Source organism: Alosa alosa, chromosome 6 (assembly GCF_017589495.1).
Source record: "Alosa alosa isolate M-15738 ecotype Scorff River chromosome 6, AALO_Geno_1.1, whole genome shotgun sequence".
NCBI classification, from domain to species: domain Eukaryota; kingdom Metazoa; phylum Chordata; class Actinopteri; order Clupeiformes; family Clupeidae; genus Alosa; species Alosa alosa.
The window spans coordinates 31,273,112-31,299,751 of record NC_063194.1 but is presented as its reverse complement, the minus strand read 5'-3'; the positions used below and the strand labels follow the sequence as shown (position 1 = coordinate 31,299,751).

General features: G+C 41.3%; 2 pseudogenes; one reads left to right on the top strand and one right to left on the bottom strand.

The window, feature by feature from the left end:
* Nucleotides 1–2,461: 2,461 nt before the first annotated feature.
* Nucleotides 2,462–20,332, top strand: LOC125295925 (annotated as a pseudogene).
* Nucleotides 20,333–22,942: 2,610 nt separating this feature from the next.
* Nucleotides 22,943–26,547, bottom strand: LOC125295924 (annotated as a pseudogene).
* Nucleotides 26,548–26,640: the final 93 nt, after the last annotated feature.

The window sequence follows — 26,640 nt, the reverse complement described above, 5'->3', positions numbered from 1 at the left end:
TATTTCCCTGACCATTTAGGACATATATGTGTTCTTTTTTGTGTGTTCATGTCCTTGTGATGTGTGTGTCTTTGTCAGCTAAGAAAAAAACCAACAACAAAAAACAACAAAAAGAAAACAAATACTAACATTGTCTCTTGTCTTGTCTCGTCATCTCACTCCCTGATCTGTGCCTTGCCATTGGCAAGTAAGCTTTGAACTAAACAGGTCTTGTCTACTTCTGTTTGTGTGTCATCTGAATAATATATATGTGCCCCATACATGAAATCAGAGTGCCTAATGTATGTAGTAAATGGAAAATCTCTACAGCAAAAGGCGCCTACCGCTACATGCATTTGGTTTGTTTCTGCCATTTATTAGTAATGATTTACATAGTTTGTTTACTACTTAGTATTTACCTGAGCATTCAGTATTGTGCAATATAGCATACAGAAGGTGAGGTACATTTTGGGGGGAAAGAAGTGGTGCATTTTATCATTCAAACATGCAACTTTTCATGAAAATTCTATAATCCAAGATGGCCGCCACCATATGACGTCATAATATGCAAATTAGATATAAACATTTAATCCCTACATAAACTTTGGGTCATCCTTAATATTTCTCTAATTTACAGAAAGTCTCTATCTTTTATCACTTTTAAGATATAGCCTTTTGAAATGAAGATGTCAAAATCGAACGTTTCAAAAAAAAAACCTCTGGCGCCTAAAGGGTTAACTCATTTGTAAAAGGTGCACTGTCACTTTAAGCCCATTGTGTGCCACTGTCCACACGTTCTCCTAATGATGTTTTTTTACCAGCCCCATTCAAATATAGCTATGGCTAGCCTAGTCCACAAACTCTAACATTGTTTGTGCCACATGTATAGCACAATATTAACAACGATACGCATGATATTAAGTTGGCACAAACAGCTTTCATTCCTTTGGAAATAAAAGCATGTAATGACATGATGCTTGCTAGACATTTTCTGTTTGCAATTAAAAGTGAATTATGAGCCTGGTATAGCCAGTAGCCACCTAGCTACGTGGAATGCGTTTCAATCGGCATAATATCATGTGCTTCATGTAAACGAATTATTGAAGACTTAAAGACTCACCAGTTCCATTACACAAACTCTAACATTATACCTAGGATTTAGCACTGTATCTGTCAACATTTAAGCTACAGAGCTACAGCTACAACAATAGCATAACATTTAAGCTAACATTAAAAACAAGATGTAATACGGTCCTGGAGCTACTGTAACTACTGATTTCTGACATTGAATGCATTGAGAAAAATAACAACATTGTCTGATTTTTGGCCCTTTCACTCTGTCCGACTAACAACACGCTGGTTTAAGCAAAGGATATGAGAGCATCCTTACTGTCACACATGTATATTAACCCGTTAAGCTAACATCTAAACAATAATGTCAAAGTAAACAGACATATGTACGTTCCTAGATCAATACCTGCACTGCAACTGAGCAGGTATTGTTCTGGAAGAGGAAGTCTGAAGCTTAGGGCCCTTTTGTTTGCATGGCTGCCTCCGGAGGACCTCTCTGAAAACTAGCCTGTCTACATTTTATCCCCTCAGTCCACTTTTGGTCGATCAGTCATTATTGTTTCATTCCCCCATAGCCTGTCTGGGACACATCTGTGCCTGAAGGGGCCTGGAGATTCCTCGCATTATTTACCTGACCCGAGATACTCAGCTGGGTCACACAATGTGTGTCGCGACAGGTTTCGTTCTACTGAAATATTCGTTCGAGGGTGAAAGGAGAGGCTGTGTGTGTGTGTGATGATGCCTCAACACTAATCCAGGGCAGGGGGGCGCCTGCAGGAATTAATGCTATGGTACGCAAAAAAAAAAACGTTCAGCGTGGACAGTATTTTTTTCCTTTAGGGTTCGTGCATACATAGCATAACAACATCCACATGCAATAATGCAACAACAATGTCTACAATTACCTATTCATTTGGGCAACTTTATACATCCCTATACAGGCTAAAGCTACCTTTAGTTGTGTTGTAGCGTGCTGTAGCGATCTAAACAGCTGTAATGCAGTCGTTCTAACAAGCACACCAATTGCTTAGCCAACCTTGTTCTTGCCCATCTTGTATAGCTCCTCTAGCTTTGCTGCCTCCATCCTTTCTGTTTTCGTTGTTTAAACTTGTGATATCCATGATGAGTATTGAGTTAGTGAATTAGCTCAACATTGTGTGCTGATAACCATATAGAAAGCCGAGTAAAAGAAAACAATTAGCCTATCGCGTTACCTGCGTCGCGTATTCTCTCCTGCTCAAACATGTGTGCGCGTTAATTTTGAAGTGTTCACTAACTTTACTTAATAGATAATCGTAAATAGCCTGATGGCATGCAACTAATGGGATACTGTGCATAGTTGGAAAGGTATGGTAGGCCAATATGGTGTGAATATACACACACAAGGTAAATTTTCTCTCGTTGTTGAGTGATGGTGCGCACAGTGTCGCACGGACGCATACCTGCAGGCGCGCCTGATCCAGGGTAGCAATTACCATTTTAGCACTTGCTCTCCCTTCCTCATTTTCTGCATAAAAAAGCACCAAGTATTTTTGCGGTAGTGTGTATGGGGGTGCCGGTGGGACCGGGGTACGCATCTCTACTGCCTCAATGGGGCTTTCAGCCGGCCGTGGCTTCAGTCTGTCGGACGCTCTTGACGTGACCGCTGACGAGAAGGGCACCATGCAGAACCTTAACGACCGCCTGGCCTCCTACCTGGACAAGGTGCGCTCCCTGGAGAAGGCCAACACTAAGCTGGAGGAGAAGATCAAGCATTTTCTGGACAACAAGGCCTTGCCCATCACACACGATTACAAAGCTCAATTTGCCCAAATTAGTGACCTGAAGGCCAAGGTGAGCCCAAGAGTATGCACACTCGCAAACACACACACACACACACACACACTTACATACACACAGAGACATACAACAGCTGCTTTATTCAAAGACATGTATAAACTAAATATATGAATGAAAATGTGAGACGATCAAAGACAAAATGCTGAAATAATGCCATTGTCATACCGGAAAATATAGCCTACCATAAATTACAGGTAGAGGTACAGTCTGGGGAGGTTTTTGCAATGGTTAGCTTTCTGCATGGTTTGCTTTTAGCTTGGTTAAACACACTCAAGTTAAGCAAGTAGATTTGAAGATTTGAACAGAGCCTAGATGAAAAAGTCAGAACTTACTGTATATGCAAAAAACATAAAAAGAATGAATTACTTTCAGGACATAGTCCTCTGTTCCCACCAACCGTATCGAATAGTTCCTCCAGTGTGCACCCACATTGTGTTATATTTTTCCTTTGCCAATATCCATCTTGGTTATTGAACTGCTCGACCACAGATTCATTCAGGGCAGGCATTATGTTTTGTCTAAAGTTCCCTTCTATTGCACCTCCCTCTTTTGATCTTCTTGAGATTTTTGGGATAGCACTTCTTTATTTCCCAGCTTCTCCTATGAGATTCGCCACATCAATAGGTGTTGTTCTACAATGCTTTTAACCTGGCCCTTGAAATCATATCCAAGTAATCAAAGCTGTGCTCTTATTCAGTACAATGTGAGAGGTGGCGTCAGATTACATCCACCCCCAAGGATGATGTAATGCACAGCACATTGTCAGCAGAGTAGGCCAACAAGAACAAAAGAGCCTCAAAAAATGTGAAATAAGTGATTAATGTGATCTGGTTGAGACTATGTTGTAAGAGCTCTCCATCTCTGGGTTCAGATTCGTGATGCCACCCATGTCAATGGAACAATCCTCCTCAGCATTGATAATGCCAAACTTGCCCTGGATGATTTCAAAATCAAGTAAGGATAAATTAAGTTGAATAAAGTATTGCATACTTGAATGTAGTTCATTTGTAGACTGTTTGACTCAATATGACTCAAGTTGATTGTTAAATCAATCGGACCACTTACAAATGGTTGGATAAGGTAAATAGGTGAATGGAATGTAAGGCATGACTAACAATATATTGAGCAACTATGTGAAAATGTCAGGAGCTGATAAGTGACACACATAAATAGTGGTGCATAAATCTGCTGCCATTCTCGCACTCAGATTCCCTTCTGTGATCTCACAGGTATGAGAATGAAGTGATCCTAAGGCAGTCTGTGGAAGCAGACATCACTGGGCTGAGGAAGCTGATGGACACCCTAACGTTGACCCGAGCTGACCTGGAAATGGAGATCGAGACACTCCAGAATGAGCTGATCACAGTTAAGAGGAATCATGAGGAGGTAGGGTCCAAAATGGCTGCCTGGGGTTAACCAGAGACTTTCTAATGAGGAGACACCATAGACAGTAAAAGATATGGACAGAGTAATCACGTAGACGTCAGTCGAGACGGGTGAAGCAAATTTCATCCGTTTCCTATTGGTCGACGAGGCTTTCTGCGCAGGCTCAGGGGACGTAGATGTAACATAGGCACGTACTGTAGTCTGACTCGTGTAACTCTTGTGATTGCTGCACCGAGAGATTAGGTTAATGTAGCCCCTTACTTCGTTACCACCACATCTACATTTACTTTTCTTAAATGTCCTAGTTGTTCATAGATAAATGTGATTTCATATAAACAGCACTCACCACATTCATAGCCTACTGTCAATCCATTTGCTGAAATGTTGTGCTCCGATGCTTTCGTTCTTATCCAGAGAATGCGGTTATTTTGCTCCTGTGCGACGCTTGCACCCGCTCTGGTCGCATGCTCATTACTTAAATTACGTCACGTTAGCATTGATTTCGGAAAATTACTCAGCCGGTAAGTCAGTTACGAGGTTATGACGCCAATCACACAATGTTGTATTACTCCGAAAATAGAAGAAGTTCATATAAAGGCTTAAAACGTTTCAGCTGTAACGTTATTTGATGTCAAAGTGGCGCCAAATTGAATAGAGTTCAATGGAATGGCTAGGTGGAACTGGTCTACTATTTAGCCTCAGATCCGCCGTAGTGTCTACGCTCTCCGAACATTCGCCTGCCCCCTTGGGAGACACAGCACTCAAAAAATCCTCCATAGAAATGCATGGGGTTAGTTTGTAACGCCAATATGGCAGTTGTCTACACATATTCCACCCCTTCCGCGGCAAAATGTTGACATTGTGAATACATTGAGCCAATCATGTGGTGTGTTGTGAAGACATCGTGCCAATCGTGTGTTGTGATCTCGGCGCTGGAGCAAGATTGGTGTCGTGAAGCCTTGCGCACACGCATTTCTGCCAAAATAGATGCCCGATAAGTGCCCAAAAAGCGTTGCAATATGGCCGCCGAGTAGAAGGACTTGCCTAAAAGGACTTTGGGTTAACCAAGTGGAACACAGTTGTAAATCATTACAAAGTTGTAGATCTTTATACATGTAAAGAGAAGACTGCAGCATCAACCACATGAGTGGAGACACAAACAGCAGCACTTGGCCTCTCATCTGAATTAGACCTCTCACATTCACATAATATGATCTGAATACCCGGCCGGGCTGGCCCCTGATCAGTATCATATGATGTGAATACCTGGTCCATGATCAATATCATATAATGTGAATACCTGGTCCATGATCAATATCATATGATATGAATACCTGGTCCATGATCAATATCATATGATGTGAATACCTGGTCCATGATCAATATCATATGATGTGAATACCTGGCCCCTCATCAATATCATATGATGTGAACACCTGGTTATTTTAAACATCATGTGATGTGAATGCCGGTACCTGTTTCTGTATCTTTATCTTTTGTCAGTTTTTCCTCTATATATTTCTTACAGCATAATTTGTTTTCGAAGTCAGTACACTGGCATGAAATGTATGTATATTAATCTGAATGATGTTGAGGTTGTACTTTTCTCCCACCAGGACGTTATAGACATCCGTGCCCAGATGAGTGGCCAGGTCCATGTGGAGGTCGACGCAACACCACAGGAGGACCTGTCCAAAACCATGGCCGAAATCCGTAGACATTACGAGACCGTCGCCTCCAAGAACAAGAAAGAGCTTGAGTCCTGGTATCAGAGCAAGGTAAAATGTTGACAAGGAAAACCTCTTAAAGGTTATATCATGATGGGATGTGTGTTTGCAGGTGGTTGTAGATCTCAATTCCTGAGGCACACTTGTTGTGAATAGGTTCTCCATAGTGTGTTACACTCTTAAAACGAATGTGTTGAAAATAGCACAACTTGTGTTGTTTTTAACAGGCACTGAAAACAGTTTAAAAATGTATAGCAGGTAGCACAAAAGCACATTTGGTATCAAGGCTATCTGTTAAAAAGTGAGATGTGAAAGTAGGCAATTAGCCTATATAATATTAAATCTTCAAAAATGTCTGATAGCCTAACTTCAGGCACAGAAAATGTATTGCTTTAATGCCTGTAATAGCCTAACCTATGTGTGGTGCCATGAACTGCATGACACTAGGCTTAGATATTTTCTTAGTGTCTCTGGTATTCTATTTCACAGTGTTTCAGTAATTAAGCCTACTGTACATACAGTACTTGGAAAAGGCAGTGTTTGATATGAAAATCCATTTGATCAACTCCTAGGCCTAGCTTATTATACAGGGGAGACACTGATTCCTAAAGTCTGACTAAGGATCTGGGGATCACTGTGTGGCAGGTGACTTTCCAAGCCTATGGACTTTTACCGTATTTTCCGGACTTTAAGTCACACTTTTTTTCATAGTTTGGCTGGCCCTGCAACTTATAGTCAGGTGCGACTTATATATGAAAAAATTATATAATTGACCAGGTTTTTAAATGTTAATTCATATTAACTGACATGAACCCTACATGAAACATAACTGTCTAGCCGCGAGAGAGCGCTCTCAAATGCACAAGCTCTGTGCACTTTCAGTCAGAGATTAGTGGTTGCTATGCCTAAAACACACGTGCATACCTAAATCCTCAAATTATGGCCAGGATTCTGTTTGGGCCTCAGATTCGGACAAATAAAGGCCAGTAATAATTTTGTTTCAATTTAACTCATAAAAGAGCTCTTCTTAATATTTTATATTGTTGGTTGGTTTAATATTGTTGCCAATGAAAAGTTATTGTCTTACACTTCTCCAACACGTTGCTCTCAAGCTATCAGTTGCATGCCGCCCCCTTCTGAGCTTGCCAGAGGCTGAAGCAGTAACCTACATTTAAACACAATTGTTGCTGCCAGGAATCAGCCTATGAATTTTATAAAAAAGTAAATCATGCATGATTAAAAAATAACTAGGGTAAATTTAGGCTGAATAAGGTTTCCATTTCAGCACAACACACGTTCCATGAATAAATGAAAGCCGATGCCTTATCTCGCAATAAGCGGATGGAAATCCCAACACCCTTACATGAAACTTAATAGTGAACAATCAAATACCCCGCAGATTTCAGTGGTCATCAGTCCCGATATTTAGCAATATAATCAAACAGTAAGCCATGCCCCAAATGAAGGTGCTGTGCTTTGCTCAGCCTAATAAAAAGACCCCAGCGATCATTTGAAGATTTACGATGGTCTGTCTCCTAAACATTCCTCACCCGTTATCTAGACATGCATGAAAACATTTGAAAACAAAACTCACTGCCATGTAGGCTAATATTTGATCGCTGTTTTGCTACTAATTATCTTTCACGTACTGAATATGCACACTAGAAAGTGAAAGTAGGCCTACTGCGCTCCGTGTCTGTATCTGTCTGTTCACGTCCGCAATCGATTATAACGTTCCCCAAATAGAGAACACATCCATGTTCTCTCGCGTTATAGGCTGTCATGCTTCTGTGTTTACAAAATTCCTGACGGTTCCTGATCGCTAAAGGTTTGGTTTCCTTTCCTGTCGATCGCGATTGATGTAGAAGCACCTCCTAGGCTGTAATTTGACTTCAGCGACGAGAGAGGAAGAGAGAGAGACACCCGCAAAGTGGTCCACGCGCGCGTGTGTGTCTCTGCCACGGGTTCAATTGAAGTCAGAGTTGGTCTGTCCAGTCAATAGTCCCGCATTCAGGCCGCTCCATTATTAGATTAATATTATCAGAGAGCACTGTAACATGTGTGGGAATTTCTTCTTGGTCTTGGATTTTGTTAAATACATTTCTAAGTATCACCTGCTTGCTGCAGCTTTGGTCTGCACGTCCTATTAAAACCGGTCTGTGCAGTCTTTTTAAAACGCATCTTTTTCTCTCTCATGGGCATTTAATCTACTGCCGGCTTGTCACTCCACATCGCCCAAAATGCTTGATTGCATTGCATTCTCCACATTTATAGCTACATTTTCATGTACCATATCAGCATTTTCGTTCAGTGAATCTTTTGTAAATTGCTTTACAATTAACTTCGGGCCTATAGATCTATGCCTGGCTTGCTTCGTCACGTCTTTTTAAAACCATCTTTTTCTCTCTCGTGAGCATTTAATCTGCTGCCAGCTTGTGACTCCACATCGCCCAAAATGCTAGACTGCATTGTATTCTCCACATTTTAGCTAAATGTTGGTGTACCACATGGCATTTTCTTTCAGTGAATCTTTTGCTTTACAATTAGGCCCATCCGGCCCTTGGCTGCCTTCACTCCTTCTTCGTCTTCATTAACATTAATCTTTTTGGCCTAAATAGTCCAGTTACATAGTCTCTGTTTTTGGATTTTGTGAAATACATTTCTAAATAAATGCGACTTATAGTCCAGTGCGATTTATATATGTTTTTTTCCTGTTCATGACACATTTTTTGACTAATATGCGACTTATACTCCGGAGCGACTTATAGTCCGGAAAATAGGTAATAATATTCAAAGAAAGATTAATTGGAACGATAAATACCATTATTAAACGGTTACCTAAAATTGAAAATAGCATCAGAGTGAAAGAGACACTGTGGAGGGCCTATAGACAACAATATATGTCTATACAGTAGGTTCTCCATAATATGTTCATGACAACAATAAAGAGGTTCTCAGAATACAGCATTTCAGAATGTTTGTAAACAATAGGCTCCAAGATCCTTCCAGGTGGCAGAACGCAAGCGGCTTCCACTGACCTTACATAGTTAAAACATTGTTGTTGATCAAAGTTGAAACAATAACGAAAACGTGTTGTGTTTGGGGTTGTGCCGCCAGATATACAGCAAAAAGTGTAGGGTTTTTATCGATGTCCTTCAGAAGAAAAAAAAAAAAAAAAATTATCCAGCGGAACCTGTGGGTGAAGTTTAAAGATGCCGACATCGCCTTTTTTATTTAGAAAGGGTAATGCTGCAGAGGAGATGAACCAAGACTGCCTGGTGGAGGATTGTAGCCTAGGCTTCTTACATCTGTATCCGATCCGATTGGCAAAACACAAAAACCGAATCATAGTCATTTTTTATTTAGATTCCAAAGTTGGGAAATCAAACAAGCCTGGCCATAGGGCCATCCTTGTTGAAAGGTATAGTCTGGGCCTAATAACAAAATAGAGTGTTGTGATTCGAAGCGCCAGCCAATAGAAATCCCTATGGTTTGATACTAGATGTACAGGCTACATAGCCTAGAGGTTCATTTACACATTAGGCTATAGTAGGCTAGCCTAGGCTACTATGCATTTCATTTAACGTTATTGCTATCTCCTTAGGGCCGTTTGCACAAAGCACCTTAAAAGTTTTGTCCCTTTAGTATCAACCACGGAGATTGTTTGTTTGCTAATTTGTGCTTGCTTTTCTGAGGATGCAGATGTTGATCAATACGGGACTGTCCAAAATAATAGCAAGCTGTGTGAACATATTGTTGATAAAATCAGATAGTGAATGATGCATTACAAATCTGAGTAGGCCTATAACTAACTTTGACAAGTTTGACGGATGACAGCCAAACACGGCAGTGACAATTAATTTCACGATGTGTTATCTATAGTTATTAATGCACCTACTGTAGGCCTATCAATAGCTAATGTTAGCAATGAATAACTCAACTGGTAGGCTACGTTCAACGGACATATAGTTGTAACTAGCTTGCTAAAGTTATGCCGTAGTTTGCAACCCAAGCTTGTGATCTTATCTTACCTTAATAATTTTCGGTGACATTTATCCATTCATCAGTAAAGCCATATATAGACATGAATTGAACAATACTAGCTAGTTAGATATTATCCTGACTGTCATTAGGGCACCAAAATAAACTTTTTTTTTTTAACGTTTTGCCTGGCGAACCAAACCTCATGGGGTTATTTAGGCTGCTAAGGTCGTTTGTGCAACGGAATTTCTTATAAGATTTTCCATTTACTCTGTTTTCTTGATCGCTCTGCCCTGGTCAAATGACATGGAAGGGTTTGTTTACTAGTAGTGCCAATGGAGAATGCTTCAGCTTTTGCCACCCGGAAGAATGTATATTGTTATTGTGACGTCATGGTAAATGCTCCTATAACTTTGAAGGACCCAGAGCCATATAAAGGTAGAGTTGCGACAATGGGTGTTCAAAAAAAAGGTCACGTGGTTCATGTAAACTTCAAATAGTTCCCGGAAGTGATTGACAATGGATTAGAATGCATTAAATGGGCTACTGTTCAATGATAGACCGAGCCACGATTTTGGGTAATTGACAGTCAATAAATGCATTGATATGTAAGGGATAATGTATAGAACGCCGGTCATTGTCGGGAGATAGGTCCCTTCAGGGCTTAACCGGACCCGCCTTGTTAGCCCTGAAGGGACCTATCTCCCGACAATGACCGGCGTTCTATACATTATCCCGCTTATTGCACGGCTACTTACCAAAACGACACAATAAACTCCCCACAATATGACTCTTTAGCCTAGCCTAGAAATCTAGACGCACCCTAGTGGCGGCAAATTAATTTGCTCAGCCTGTACGTCTAGTATCAAACCATAGGGATTTCTATTGGCTAACACCGTGGATGTTATTCAATCACAGCGCTCTATTTTGTTAGAGAGTCTTAAGGCGGGCTTAACAGGATAACGACAGTCCTGCGACGGTGAACAACAAGGAAGGTGGCTATGGCAAACGAAGAGCGGTTGTTTGAATCGGCGTTGGCGTCAACTTTGGAGAAGTTGCTTTTCTTTGAAAGTTGAGCAACACAATGCACTTAAGTCATTCCTTTCGAAGAAGGATGTATTTGCCGTTTTGCAGACCGGATACGGATATGGTCGTAGCGCTGGCCTATTGCATGCCTAGGCAGTTTGAAAGACAATTCTCTGCCCGCCCCTTGGATTAAGCGAGGTGAATGGTTCGATGCCAGACTATACATTTCAATGATATAGGATGGCCCGCCAGGCTATCTTTAGCCTACATAGCCTAGGCTATAGCCTATTTGTTACCGTTTCATCATGGCTTTTGCTGAGAAACAAATAGTTCGCAACAACACACGCTGAACTTGAATCAAACATTCTTTAGAACACAGCTGATCAACCGTCTGCTTTCACTTTTGAATGAAGTTCCAATCCTTATAGTGATATGAAAGAATTGACTTAGAAGCACAAAACCCATTTTCCTTGACAGCGGTCTGTTATACTTAGCAACGGTCTGTTATTCAGAATTAGCAGACCGCCGAACGTTGGGAAGGCCCATTCAAGTGAATGGAGCATTCTGCAGCACTATGAAGAGCCGTGTAATAAACACTATTTAGTGCAATTATTGTGTAAACTATGTAGTTATCCTACCATTACAACAATATTAAATTAAATTCCAGACCTATATCTTAGCCTGCTAAATAAGGTGACCTTTTTTTCCACCTTTTAACGTATGTCACTTAATATTAATTTCTGTACAAAATCAGAATTCGGGATTCGGGATTCTTTAGAAAACACAATTGCACCCATCCCATAAGTGTATCTGATTTAGGCCTATCGCTATAAAATAAATGACCTCGTACAGTGACTCGAAAAGCTGTAAACAGTGTTTTTGAGACTGCGTGTAGCCTACAAAAGCGAATGGAGCTCCAGTGAAATTTTGATTTTTGCAACGAGAACCGGTACAGCTAGTCTTGTTTGAGTTTTCTCCCCCGCGTTTCCTCTAGTCACTGATCTGAGCTAATGAGCGAATTACGTGAAGTAGTTTTATGTAAAAATAGTTTTTTTTTTTAACATCTCCAGTGTAATGGTGGGCATGCTAAGTTAACAGTAGCATTACCTATTCAGTAAACCCAATGCGAGTGATCATAATAAAATATAAAACGTGACATGTAAGTCCTTCGATAAATAACCAGGCTATGAACTCATAAACATTAACAGCATTTTGTCATCGTTGTCATTCACCGTGCTGTGAACAGCATTAAGATGCTAGGCTAAAGAGCTAAGATTCAGACAGGTGAGCACCTGGGAATGGTTGTGCATTGTGTCAGAAAATAGCAATTTGATCAGTGATCATGCATCATCAGCGCAAGCTTGGTTTGAAACTTTCTGGGCAAATTACACTTAATGACAGAATGCTGCCTAATTGAAAGGGGATAGGCAGGTTTATCTTAGGCTATATTAGGCTATTATGTGTAGCACATTTATTGGGCTTTTAGCCTCTTTTAATTTATTTGATAAGGAACTGATACAAACTGAGCAGCAGAAAAGCTGTCATAGGCGATACATAAATAGTTTATTATTATAATTAGGTTAGGCTATTATTAATCCTATTACTTTACTACTATTACTGTTTTATTATTATTCGGATGAGCCAATAATGTAAATCTGAGTCTGAAAAGTTGGCTACAAACAGTCTATACTGCTGTAACTGCACTGCTGCTATTATTAATTGTTAACATCCGGGAACTCTTTGAGGCTTCCATGAGCGGCCATTGTTGAAAAAAAATGGAACATTAGCGTCAATGGAGTTGTCGCAACTCTACCTGCTCTGGAAGGACCCTTTCAAGAGAGTTCCATTATCAGCATCATAGTTGGCCCCACAAGGCTTCCGTTTTAACATTCCATATGTTATCTTAATGCAGAGGAAGTAGATTGAGAACCAAATAGAACGTTCAAGCATTGTTTTTGTTTTTATTGTTGAAAGGGTCTATAGGCAAGGTTTTCAGTAGTTGTTTAGCAGAGTTGTTGTATTGGGAGAGAACATACTGAAGGTAACTTTACTTCCTCCTTTTTACACACTTTAAATTCCTGAACATCTTTCTGCTTCCAGGCTGAATCACTTAACAAGGAAGTTGCCGTCAAAACAGAAACCCTCCAGATAACAAAGTCAGAGATTACAGAGGCTCGACGTACGTTTCAGAGCCTTGAAATTGAGCTTCAGGCACAGATGAGCATGGTAAGTCCACAGCCTAGTCTCACACATAACTTACAGGCTCGTCTCACACATCACACATCAGGCATCAGTGTTATTTTAGCCCAAAGTCTGCAGTCTGTCTCTCCATGTGTCTACCCATCCATCAAACAATGTTTGTCTGTCCTTCTGTCCATCTATTTTTCTTTGTCTGTCCATCTATTTTTCTTTGTATCTATCTATCTATCTATCTATCTATCTATCTGTCTATCTATCTATTTATCTATCTATCTGTCTGTCTATCTATCTATCTATCTATCTATCTATCTATCTATCTATCTATCTATCTATCTATCTATCTATCTTTTCCATCCATTCTTTCCTCTTATCTTTCCTTGCCCCCAGAAACTCAGTATGGAGAATACACTGCTGGATGTGCAGTCCCGCTAAACCTCCATGCTGGGGGGGTTCCAGGGGAAGGTGCTGGGGCTGGAGGACCAGCTGTCCCAGCTCAGGGCGGACCTGGAGCGCCAGAGGAGCGACTACCAGCGGCTGCTGGACACCAAGACCAGGCTAGAGATGGAGATTGCCGAGTACAGGAGGCTTCTTGAAGGAGATTTCAGGTAAGGATGATGCAACATGATCACCACCACCACCATCAGTCAATGATATAAACACCACCAACATGCATAAACAATGAGTTTCTATCTATCTATCTATCTATCTATCTATCTATCCATCCACCCATGCATCCATCTATCTATCTATCTATCTATCTATCCATTTACATACTTGTTTACTTATTCATGTAATAGGCTAATGTAAGGGCCTTACAGATATCAAATGCAGGGTCCAGTTTCCCTGGAGCAACTTGGGGTTGGGTGTTTTGTGCAAGGGCTCAGCAGTGTCAGCGGGAATCGCTGCTTTCGTCAACAAAGTCAAGCTGACAAATCCACAAATTAGTTGTTTGATGTTCTAGTTACAAAGCTCTATGATTGTGACTGGTATGGTTATGGCCTTTAAGTAGCATGGGTGCTTTCCATCTGAGTCATATCATGTTGCTTCAGCCCCATCCAAATCAGCAAGTCTGAGTTGCTGTCTGGGTAACTGTTGTTTGCGTGACAGAAGTCTTTGGACCAGGGGTGTAGTGGTAAAATAAGAGGTGGGTAAAGTATACATTTTGTGATCACGGTAAGGTGGGCTGCCCCATTGGATTTTTAAAAAGGCATTCAGAACATATTTGTTGACGGTAGGGCTTATTGTCTTCTCCTGCTTTGGACTAATCAACAGCCTGGCAATTGTGATTGTAACTGGCAATAAAACATAGCCATGAATTCCAGTAAAATGTTTCTGCATGTCTAAACATTTGTGTGCAGCACTGGGTAAAAACAGTGTCACTAGAACAGCAAAAATCCCACAAGGGAAATCCTGAAATACCATTGGTCAAAATATTGTATTTTGTATTCTGAAAGCAGGGATGCAAACAGCGCGCCTTTTGGCGGATGCCGCCTTTTTCACGGCTGTCTGGGGGACTTGTGTGAATCGTGCAGGTCCGACGAGTTTTTTTTGGGGGGGGGGGGGGGGTTGAAGTGTCTGATTATAATTTCATCAAAGTTAATTCTGTATTAAAATGACTACATAAACACATAGCCTACCGTTACAGTCCATGAAACATAGGAAGTGTAAGACAACACTAAATCAAAAAGCTGCGCACGTAAAAATCACATTTGCTGCGCACCATTATCCTACTGCTACAAGGCTGCACTTCACTGCACTCACTGCAAGGATTTAACGTTACATCTAATAATAAATCACTCCGCGATACAATGCGAAGATTTGACACAATGTTCTCATCCCAGCTCTCCACGATTTCAAGCAATGGGTTACTCCTTAGCAAACCATAACGAAACAGTGCTTCACCACATCTGTGGATTAAGCCACACAGTTAACTCAATGTAAGTAAGATAAACGAGGATGCTAATTGTTCTTAGCATTGCCAGCATTGTGTATAATATGATTGTCACTTGGAGGAGACTAACGTTAGCATAATTAGCTAACCGCTGCTAACGTGCTAGCATCGTCACGTCAGGCTGTGCACATTAATATAACATTTATTCACCATAAATTAATAAAGTTGAGTGGTTCTGCAATGTAGACAATGTTTCCGTTTTTTTGCAGTACCATGTCCCTTACATGACATGGCCCATTGTCCTTGTAACATGCATTCAGCAAACCTAGATATGAATGTGATTTCAGCCCGACTTTCAACATTTCTTTCAAAAAGAAAAAAATCACCAAGACTCGTAACGAGGGATCTGGAATGTTGGTTACCTAGCAACCAAGATGCTGTCTATTGAAAAGGGAACTATTTTTTGATGCGTAAGAACGATGTCGAAATTAACATTTTTAAACAATAATGGGGTGTTTTCAGATTATTTAGTTTGTTGTAGAATTGTTGTATAAAAGCAATATAGCACTCGTGATCGTGGGATTGGTCATGGATATTCCCACGGCTGTTGTTGCCTGCGCCACTCGGCCTCCAGCCTCGTGGCTACGGCTGAACAACACCCGTGGAAATATCCATGACCAACCCCACTCTCACTCGTGCTATATTGCTTAAGTAGCACACTAGCGCTACATTTTACATGACTAGCAAAAATACAGTTGGATTTTTTTTTAACCTTGTTTGTTGCGTCAGTCAGTTTAGTTCAGTTCCGGACAGACTAGCAGTATTTTATCCTGTAATATATTAGTAGCAGCCTAACGTTATATCCAACTCTACCCCCTTTCCAACGTGTAGCCTAATGGTAGCGTATTTGTTTAGGCTAGCCGCTTGTTGGCGATCTAGTAGCCTAATGAGCGCTGGTCTAGGCTTTTTTCGTAAATGCGACCCGAAGTGACAAGTGACGAACTGACTTATTTTCAATGACACCTACCACATAAGGGCGAGAAACTGATGTGTGGGCTTATCCTAACAGACAGACCGCACTACTGTTGATACATTTTAACTGTACATTTTAGGTGCAGAATAACGTTATTTTGGGGCGCATTGAGAAAGGGGGCAAAGTGAAGTGAACTATTTTGCACTCTGTTATGATACTGTCAGGTCTAGGGTAACACTATGGCTAATATATGCAACTTTTTTATTTACAGAATGAGAGAATTTGATGAGAGTGAGGCACTAACAGTTAAGAAAGTGGATGAGGGTTGTAAAACAAATTGGAACTGGTCTTGGTTACAGGTTGAAACGGAGATTGAGGTCAAGACAGCCAAACACAAATTCAAAATGTCAGACTTTTTAAAAAAAAAAAAAAAAAGGGACATGCCAAATGTACTTTCTGCATGAAAGAGATTAATTATGCTAACAAGGGAGTGCATGCTCTGTTGAATCACTGCCAGAGTGCTATACACACAGAGAGAGTGGCTACCATCATATCTACCCAGTGTGGCCCAGCTCCTCTGTCAAGCCAAACAAGCAGACAGAATAAGGGAAGGAACTGGGACAGTGTATTTTCCAGCCCTGGAAAGTCAGGCATTTTTCAAGATGTGATTAAAAGGGTGGCATGAGGCAAAACAACCAATAAACAGAAACACAAGATGTGAAATTAGGGAAACCAGACACAAACACCATACTCATAAATTGAAAGAAAAAAAAAAAAACACAAATACCTTACTCTCACATAAAATGTCTTTGTATTTGAATAAAATAATACAAACATATTAAAGTTAATTATCTAAGTTGTCTGTCCCTGGGCTATGCTGTGCTAAAACAAATTCCATCATGGGGACATTAAAATATAATCCTTTTTATTCTATTCTATTAAATGAAGATATCCAAATATACTCATCCAATACATTTCCCCCCCACAATAACTTCTATCTATGTGCATCTATTTTTGTAGCTGTTAAAATAATTTGACCTGCTTTTTTGTCTATTTGTTTAAGTTCTCAAGAAACTTGAGGGTGGTATGAAGGAGTGTATTGTGTATGTGAGCAATTTCATCTTCCTAAATCTCAATATTATGATCACAACAAGTGTGGGCAAATTATTAATTACATTTTCACGTGGGGCAACTTGTTGCAGGGCAACCACATAACCGGTTCCATGTGTTCGAATTGGATGACTAAAGTTCTCGAGAAACTTGAGGTTGGGATGAGTGTGTGAGCAACATGTTACTTATCTGCCTGAATCTCAATATTCTGATCACAACAACTGTGGGCAAATTACAAGTCAGCACCAGTGCTGCATTCATTGTTTTTCACTTTTATAATCACATCACCAAAAGTAGGTTATTGGTTTTACCAAAAGTATTTGGCAGTATTTTTAAACTACAAACCTATAAAGTATTTTGATCCAAAATACGATGCCATTTTTTTCCAACTAAATAAAATACAAATTTGTATTTTAAATACATCAGACATGCCTATCCCTGGCTGTTGGCTGCAGTAACTCAAGCTAGGTAGTACTTATTGTTTTGTGTTTATGTTAGTTTTGATCCAATTTGACAGCTTTGCTATGTTGCCCACCCAAAATTTCTACCAGCCCACCCAAATAAAGTAGCCTAGCCTAGGTTAGAACCAGCCCTGCCCTGCATGGAGACATATTTTACGATAATAATGGAGAAAATGTTAGCAAAACTTTAGGTTTTTGTTAACGGAATCTCCCTCCCTCATTCATCTATTTGCGCAACAGCCCACATTCTGCGTTCAATCCAGAGAGACAAGTGAAATAAATGTTTTTTTTTTTTTTTTTTTTTTTCTTTTAAGCGGACATCGCCATAGGCACGATATTTAGGCTACCTCTGTTAGGCATACAAAAAGTTGCAAATTAAGGAGTATTTCCTGATCGGGGAAACCTTTCGGTCCGCGGTTCTATAGGCTAATATCATTCAATTGTGCCACAAATTAACAGACAGAAGTGGGGCGTAATTTAAATTCATGGCTCCGTAGACCAGCAATCTACTTGTCGAGGAGGCTCATAATTTGAGAACGCTGCAGATCATAGACAGAGAAAGCTCTGGGAACAGAACGCAGGCATATGATTTTGTTGTCACGCTCTACTATGGAAAATGAACTTTAGAAAGACTGGCTCGGCCAATAAAAAAAAAGGAAAAAGTATGCCAGATGGCCAGTCCAGCCCTGCGTTCAGGAATTATTTAATTATTATAAGCAAAAGTGGAACGTGCACAATGTTTAATTTATCCCTCCTGATCGGGACGAATAAAACAGGTATTGGGGACGAAATAAGCATACAGTTTAGCCTAAGCTATGTAAACTTCCAATAATTTCAATATTTTACAACAAATGCTTGACTGGTTGAATGGTCATACATGTCATCAGAATATCGCTACCTGTAGCCTAGATGCGACGAGTGTTTAGTGAGTAGGCCTAAGCTTGATGAACCATAAATGAAAAGTTTTCTTAACATTACATTAGGACATTATTACCATTAAACACTTTTACAAAAGTATAGGCCTAGCCTACAGTTAACACTTAATGACCTATCAAATGTCGGCGACTTAAGTGTGTGATTAGATAAATAGGCACTGGCAGATGCAATAGGTAAATAGATATCTTTGCGTGTTAGCACAAGCAGTAGCCTGTAGGCCAATGAAGGCAAGCGTGTTTGCCACTTACATTTCTGACGTCTGATACTTCAAACTGCTGCAAGTGCATCAAGAAAGGTCCTGCCTTAGACCATGTTAATGGCCAATTGTAGACTAAGATTTGAGGGTGGCCAGTCGAATCTCAAGGGTGGCATCTGCCGCCCCTGCAGAGGTGGTGGCAAAATGTAATTATATGATATTTCCTGTGGGGGCGTGGGCTTCGATAATCTCACTCCTTTTTGACTATACCTCTGTTTGCATCCCTGGAAAGACACACAGGAAAACAGATCCACTAAAAGGCACCTTCTATGAGACTGGGCCCAGTGCCTTTTCTCCCACCCAGTAGCAGAGTGGTAATTGGGAGGATCGGGAGAATTTCTGGTCGTAATGTTTTCAGGCCAGGCTGATCACTGTGATCTTAAAAGGGGCATAATGTTGCTGTTTATATAGGTTTTTTGCTGTGGCCTCCAACAGCCTGGACTGTGCAGCGCAGCGCAGCCACTCGCTGTCACTATCCACGGCCCTCCCCACAGCCCAGGTAACAACGCGGTAACATCTGGTGACCCGACATGCATAAGTTATGAGATGCATAGCGTATGATGAGATGGGCACAGACACAGTTTTAGATAAGCGACCGCGACATGTCTTAAGTAGCCCCGGATCTCCCCCTTAAAATAGGAGTCAGGCCTAGTTGGGTCACCCTCCCGGCAACAGCCCTGCCATCCTCCGCCTTTTCCCCTGTCCACATGCAAACAAACACTGAAACAGAGTTTTCAAAAATCACCACTTTGGCCAGAGTTTTTTTTTTTTTTAAAATAACACTTTTCAGTGATGAAAACAGAGTTTAAAAAGAGGACAAAAGGGATAAAATAAATTAATTTAAAAGACATTAAAAATACCTGACTACTTCGTGGACATTAGGGCCTTAGTGACCCACTCGGTCCCTGCACCCTCCAATACACTTCAGATTTCAACATCCCGTCATGACAAACAAAACTGACATCACATCACAAATTGGGGTGATGCAGCCATTCTTTTTAACACATTCCATCCTTTCTAAACCCTTCCTTCGTTTGAAACGTTTTTTTTTTTTTCACAGTTCTACGTCTGCCTCTACGTCTTCCTCTTCAAGCGCCGCACGTAAGGTTGTTATTGTTACAGAAGAAATAGTTGATGGAAAGGTGGTCAGTTCGTCCTCCTCAACAACCCATGAAGAGAAGTGAGCCCCAATCGACAAACCTGAACTGGATGAAGAGTGTAATGAAAGTGGGGGCAAAACAATAGAGCCTTCTAGTGGGGTATTTATGAAATGTCACATGCTAAAGTTCTAAAGTTGCAAATTGATTGGAACTGTAGCTGTATTTCTGAGATTCTGTTCACTGTTTTGTACCTAATAAATTGTGACCTGTAGATATACATTTGCAAACACAACCAAATTATCTTATTATATAAGACTTGACTACGGATGTAAAAAGTCCTGTATTTTTAGGAAGAACAGAGACTTCAGAACACAGATTTCAGAAAAGCAACCACATTGCTTCTACAGTCCTCTGTTCCTGCCAGTATCAAATGATAATAAAATGAAAACATTAACTAACTTGATTTGTTCTACTGTACTCACTATACATCACCAATGTATTGACACAGAAAACACTGAACTTTAGAGTCGGAGTGACGTAGCCACCCAGTGGTAATCAGCAGTAACTGCATCTAACACCTTATAATCATCATCATCAACTTTTATTGCCAGACTCAAGGTCCATTCAGAAGACACAGACATGACATACAACATACATTAAAAAAATAAAGATAAACATATACAGAACATAATAGAAAAAAGTAAAAAAGAAACAACAACAGTGCATTTCTATAAATGCACTTAAACCAGTGTTTCCATAGTGATAATTGGTGTTGTATGGCACTAAACTAGGATGTAGGATTTGCCAGCAGCATAACAATTCATGTTATGGCAACGTTCATGCGACGAATTCATTTTTAGATCAGACTCAAAAAAGCCTGGAAGGTGCTGACCCCTGCATTACAAAACAGGTCACTTGCACCTGCTAACCAGTAGGCCATGGCTGCACTTGCACTAGATTAGAGGCACCTGGGTTGGCTGGCTTGAGCAGTATCCTCATAAAGTCATCTCCTTGAAGTCAGAAGTCTCTTCTTGTGTTAATGAATGTGACAGTTAAAATTCGATGGGTTCTGATTGGCTATTCATTTTTTATCGTTCTGAAAATCGCTCTGAATGTGATCCCCAATGATATCGTTCTTCCTGTCGTTATCGTTATAGTTTATGTGCGAACGTTGTCATTCATATTAACGAGAACGATATTTATTTATAGTTATCGTTTTTGATGTGAATGGATCTTTAAGCTTCTGCATGCTTACCTTTTGAAATTTAGTCCATAAGGGAGCAGTAGGCTATACAGAGGAGTGCAATATGCTTTAAACAGGCTAATTTTGACGTCATCCGTGTTCTTGTGAAATATTATGTGGAACCTATTCCGAGCAGATATTGAGTAGGTGCTGAAAGCCAGCACTGCTGGGAGAGAGAATGACCAGATCATCAGCACACATGGAATGTTACCGAGTTACCAGTGTTACCAAGTTTTCAGTCCATCCTGTCAGTTGGTTGGATAACTCTCATCCATGTACAAGTTGAAGAGTGCTGGTGAGAGTAGCCCCCCCTGACGTAGGCTACCCCATTACTTACACCAGAGACTGTAGCCTATTGCCCCATTTAACCTGCACACTCTGGTTGGCATACCAATACGCCAGGATTCTTAGAATGCTGTCAGGGGCACCCGTTGGGCTCAGTTTTTCATAGCTTCTGGTGATTGACTCGGCCAAAGGCCTTAGAGACATGTGTTTGTGGGCCCGAGTTTGGAGGCAAAATAGGTAGCGGGAAGCTACGTTAAGGCGGGGACTCTGAAATGAGGAGACCTCTCATGTGAAGTGAATTTGAATGAACTAATCACATGCAACCAGTGTTAAATTCTGATCTATCTATCTGTCTTTTATTTATGAACTTTGCCACAAAATAAGCTGTGAAACTCACACCCTGCGTGTGTGTGTGTGTGTGTGTGTGTGTGTGTGTGTGAGAGAGAGAGAGAGAGAAAGAGTGTGTGGTATGTGCGTCTGTCATGCGTACCCCATCCAACACATATACAAACCTAACACATTCTATTGACGCATTCCAGGCATCATTTTTAATTTAGACACCCTACATGATAACAAATAACAAAATCAAAATGTGCAACTGTGTCTATGAGCTCTCACACTAAAAAAAAAACAGTGTTGAGAACAACACTATTAAACACAAAGAACAAGGAGAACATTGGCTTAAGATTTAAAAACAAATAATTTCCAACATTGCCCTTTTCATCTCACGCACCCCCTAGTGGCAGCCACCGGTGGTACACGTACCACAGTTTGGGAATCCCTGCTGTAGTGCATAGCACCGGTGGTACACGTACCACAGTTTGGGAATCCCTGCTGTAGTGCATAGCACCGGTAGTACACGTACCACAGTTTGGGAATCCCTGCTGTAGTGCATAGCACCGGTGGTACACGTACCACAGTTTGGGAATCCCTGCTGTAGTGCATCGCTACACATAGTGCAGGGTGACACTTTAAAAGAGCCAGGTCGACGCTAGCTAACATCAGTGGATATCTGGACATGTCTTGATATAGTTGACACAAATTGGCATGCTATCAGACAATACTTTGTGTTGGTCTAACAGGAGTATAAGTATATATACTCTTTTGATCCCGTGAGGGAAATTTGGTCTCTGTATTTATCCCAGTCCGTGAAATAGTGAAACACACTCAGCACACAGTGAACACACAGTGAGGTGAAGCACACACTAATCCTGGCGCAGTGAGCTGCCTGCTACAGCAGTGCTCGGGGAGCAATGAGGGGTTAGGTGCCTTGCTCAAGGGCACTTCAGCCATTCCTAGTAGTCGAGGATCAAACCGGCAAACCTCTGGTTACAAGTCCGAAGCGCTAACCAGTAGGCCACAGCTGAGAAACACAACAGTAGACCTTTTTTGGTTTGATGCAACTTTTCACTTTATTGTTTTGTTCGATTGGAAACGATTCGATTGGAGGAGTTTCCGAGGCCCACAGAAGCAGGTTCATCAGTACCTGCGGATTGCGGAGGACGAGGTCGAACTGCTGGACGAGGACACTACCCGTCCGTCCACCACTTCCTCCACCACTGTGATATATTTGGTTCTGGAACTGGAGCTGGAGGATGACGAACTGTGGGGTGCAAACAAGGGTCAGATTATACTGTGGCATAATGGACAAAGGCTAAAAGAATGAAGGATGGAGGATGGAGAACTCTTTTGTGCCATCTAGTGGTGAACAGAGGGTATGAGAAGCACAGCTGCACACTGAACAGGATGGAGCTGGTTAAGATGGATACTTCTCTTATTTTTTTCTGGAAAATGCCTTCTCTGAGGAACAAAGGACTGGAGAGAGCTCCAGATAGACGAAAGTACGAAAGAAAAATGTCAGACTTGTCTATCTATCTATCTATCTATCTATCTATCTATAGATAAATAAAGCAAGTATTTCATTTCAGAGAAGGGAATTATAGAGGAAAACTGTGATATCACAGTAGGCCCACCTGACTGCTTCTCCGTCCATCAGCCTCTTGTACTCTGCGATCTCCAGCTCCAGCCTGGTCTTGATGTCCAGGAGCATCTTGTACTCGGAGCTCTGGCTCTCCAGGTCTGCACGCAGCTGGGTGAGCTGGGCCTCCAGGCTGCTCACCTGAGACTGGTACCCAGCCATGATGCCACGTGGCGGGTTCTTAGTCTCCGCCAGCGTGCCTTCCATGGACGCTTTCTGTTCAGGAGGGGAGGAGGGGGTGGAGAGGGGGCAGAGAGAGATAGAGAAAGAGGAAAAGAGGGAGAGGGACAGAAAGAAAAAATAGAGAGAGAGAAAGAGGGAGAAGAGTGAGTGGCCATTTGAAACTATGAGTTTTAGGAATAACCTGGCCTTATTCTTTCACACAAAGATACAGCATTTGTGGAATAACCTGGCCTTATTCTTTCACACAAACATACGGCATTTGTGGCCGTTTGAGGGCGTTTTTGGGCGGTAACCAGGCAGTAACTAGGTACGCCCTGTTTTTATAACCATCCATGTGTGTTCACTTCTGGCTCCTTTGACTATGAATATGGTCTAGTGGGCTATTTGACGCCTTTAGAACACTAAACATATCGGAGGTGCCAAATGATGAGTTACTCCAGTCTAGATTTGTTGACGCTTAATTTACTCCCTATTATGTATTGCTATTGTCTATCCAAAGTAAAATGCCAGTTTCAAAGTTAACTGATGGTCAAATCAACCAAAACTCCGATATTGTTTGTACCTCCAAGTGGTCTGTGACGTTTGTTTGTGTGAAAGAAGTGTCCAGGTCATACTCTGCACTGAGCTGCTAATTTGTTGCTTGTGTCAAATTCAGATTCAACTCGTTTCAACTCAATTCTAGGTAGACACATTTAAATCTTGGATCCTGAACAAGTGTTTTTGTCAGTGAGATAAAGACCACATTTCTTTATGAATGTACAAGGTTATTCATGAAGAGCTGAGTAATGTTGCTGGGCAACGTTCCTGGGTATTCTAGAGTACAATCATCAGCAGGCATTTTTTTATGATCCCTCAATCAGAACACATCCAACCGGTTATAAATAGCAATATAGCAATATAGCTCAAAATACTGCTGCCCTGATCCATCATCACAATACCTAAGTAATGACTTATCATCTATCAACAGCTCATTTATCATGATTCAGTATGGAGGGTTACCATGCTCAGTAGGGACTGCAGCTCAATCTGCAGCGCCTGGTATGTGCTTTTGATGGTGCTGATTTCTGTTCTGGATGTCTGCAGGACCTCTGTGCTTGTCTTCACCTCTTTATGTAGAGACTCTGTCTGTATGAGAAAAAAACAAACAAACATAATGCTCATAAAATCACAATTCTATTTGACTGGCTATCTCTTTTGTATGTGAAACATATCTAGAATCTGATAGTTTAATCACATCTGTCAGTAGTTACGACATAATGAGAGGGAATGCTATCTGTCAGTAGTTCACAACACAATAATGGACTCGCCTTGGCCTGGAACCACGTCTCAAGCTCTTTCCTGTTCTTTACGGCGACAGCTTCGTAGTGTTCGCGGATTTCTGCCATGATCTTAGTCAGGTCCTCCTGAGGTGCCGCATCCACCTCCACATGCACCTGTCCGCTCACCTGAGCACGCATGGTCAGGAGGTCCTGAAACAGCATGGCAAGAATCGCGATCAGTTATATGACAACGGACCCTAAGACGCTTCCACAATCACAATCTGCAATCGCAATCTTCAACCTTGATCATCTTCAAATCTGAATTCAAAGGCATTTCTGTCATCAGAGACATATTAGAATGCAATTAAACTTGAGGTGCCTTGATATGCCAATTTTGTCAGATGCATGCAATACATAACTCAGACATGTCAAGCATAAATGTTCTTTTCCCCATATGCATGCATAAAATAAACAAAGCATTATAGGCCTCAGACAGTAAGTCATTACTATAACATTGTAGATATAGCTGGAACAGAAAGACTTTATCCCAGAGGTAACTGCTATCATGTTTCCCAGTGATAAGCAGTGATAAACAGTATTCGAATGCAGGATTTGAATCATAGAATAGGTGTGTGATTTGCACAGATTAGCATGTGACTCCAGCCTACCTCCTGGTGGGTCTTTTTCATGTATGCCAGCTCGTCCTGTAGGCCAGAGATTTGCATGTTCAGGTCGGATTTGGACAGGGTGAGGTCATCCAGCACTCTCCTCAGTCCACCCGATGTCTGCCTCCACAGACTGACGCATGTTCAGCTCAGCTTCATACCTGAATCAATCAATCAGTCAGTCAGTGAAGAACATGCAGATCACTCCCATCATTATTGTAAGGTTAATGTTATAATGCCAAAACAGGTAATTTGATGATTGTTGATTACTGTAGTGTCTGTACATGCTTTATATTGTCATTCAGCATCCGAATAGCAATACTTATTATCGTGCAAAAAATAAAAGAAATGTTTTGGAACCGTCAGGATGCAGGAGATGTATGGGGATGCACTTACTTGACCCTGAAGTCATCCACTGCCAGAGTTGCGTTGTCGATGTTGAGGTGCACACTGCCCTTAAGCAGAAGAGCTGCCTGAATCTAGAGCCGTCAACATGAACACATCAGGTCACTTCAACAGAGTTCCAATCCCTGATCATTCAAGGTCATTCAAACTTTTCAATTATCATAGTATACTGAAGTTCTCTCTCTACAATTATGATACTTTCCTGACATGGCACATAAAAAAAATAAATATTTTGCTTTAATATTAGAATATTAAATATATAATACAAGTTAATATAGAGTCACTAGACTGACCTTGCCCCTGAGGTCATTGATGACTCCAAAGTGACCCTTGAAATCATGGGCAGCAGGTCCAGTCTTGCTCTCCATGTACTGTCTGATCTTCAGCTCCAGCTCGGCGTTGGCCTTCTCCAGGGTGCGCACCTTGACCAGGTAGGAGGCCAGGCGGTCGTTGAGGTTCTGCATGGTGAACTTCTCGTTGCCGATGACGCCTCCTTCCATGCTGCTGGACATGCTGTAGCCTCCTCCGCACCCTCCGCCGGAGGAGAAGCCAGAGGCCACCACCGCCACCGCCACCCATGGAGAGGGTCCGGGAGGCCAGAGACAAAGACGCCAGGCGCCACCTGCCCCTCCTCAGACGCGCTCCCGGCCCTCATGACGCTCATCACGGGCACTACCTCCAGACAGG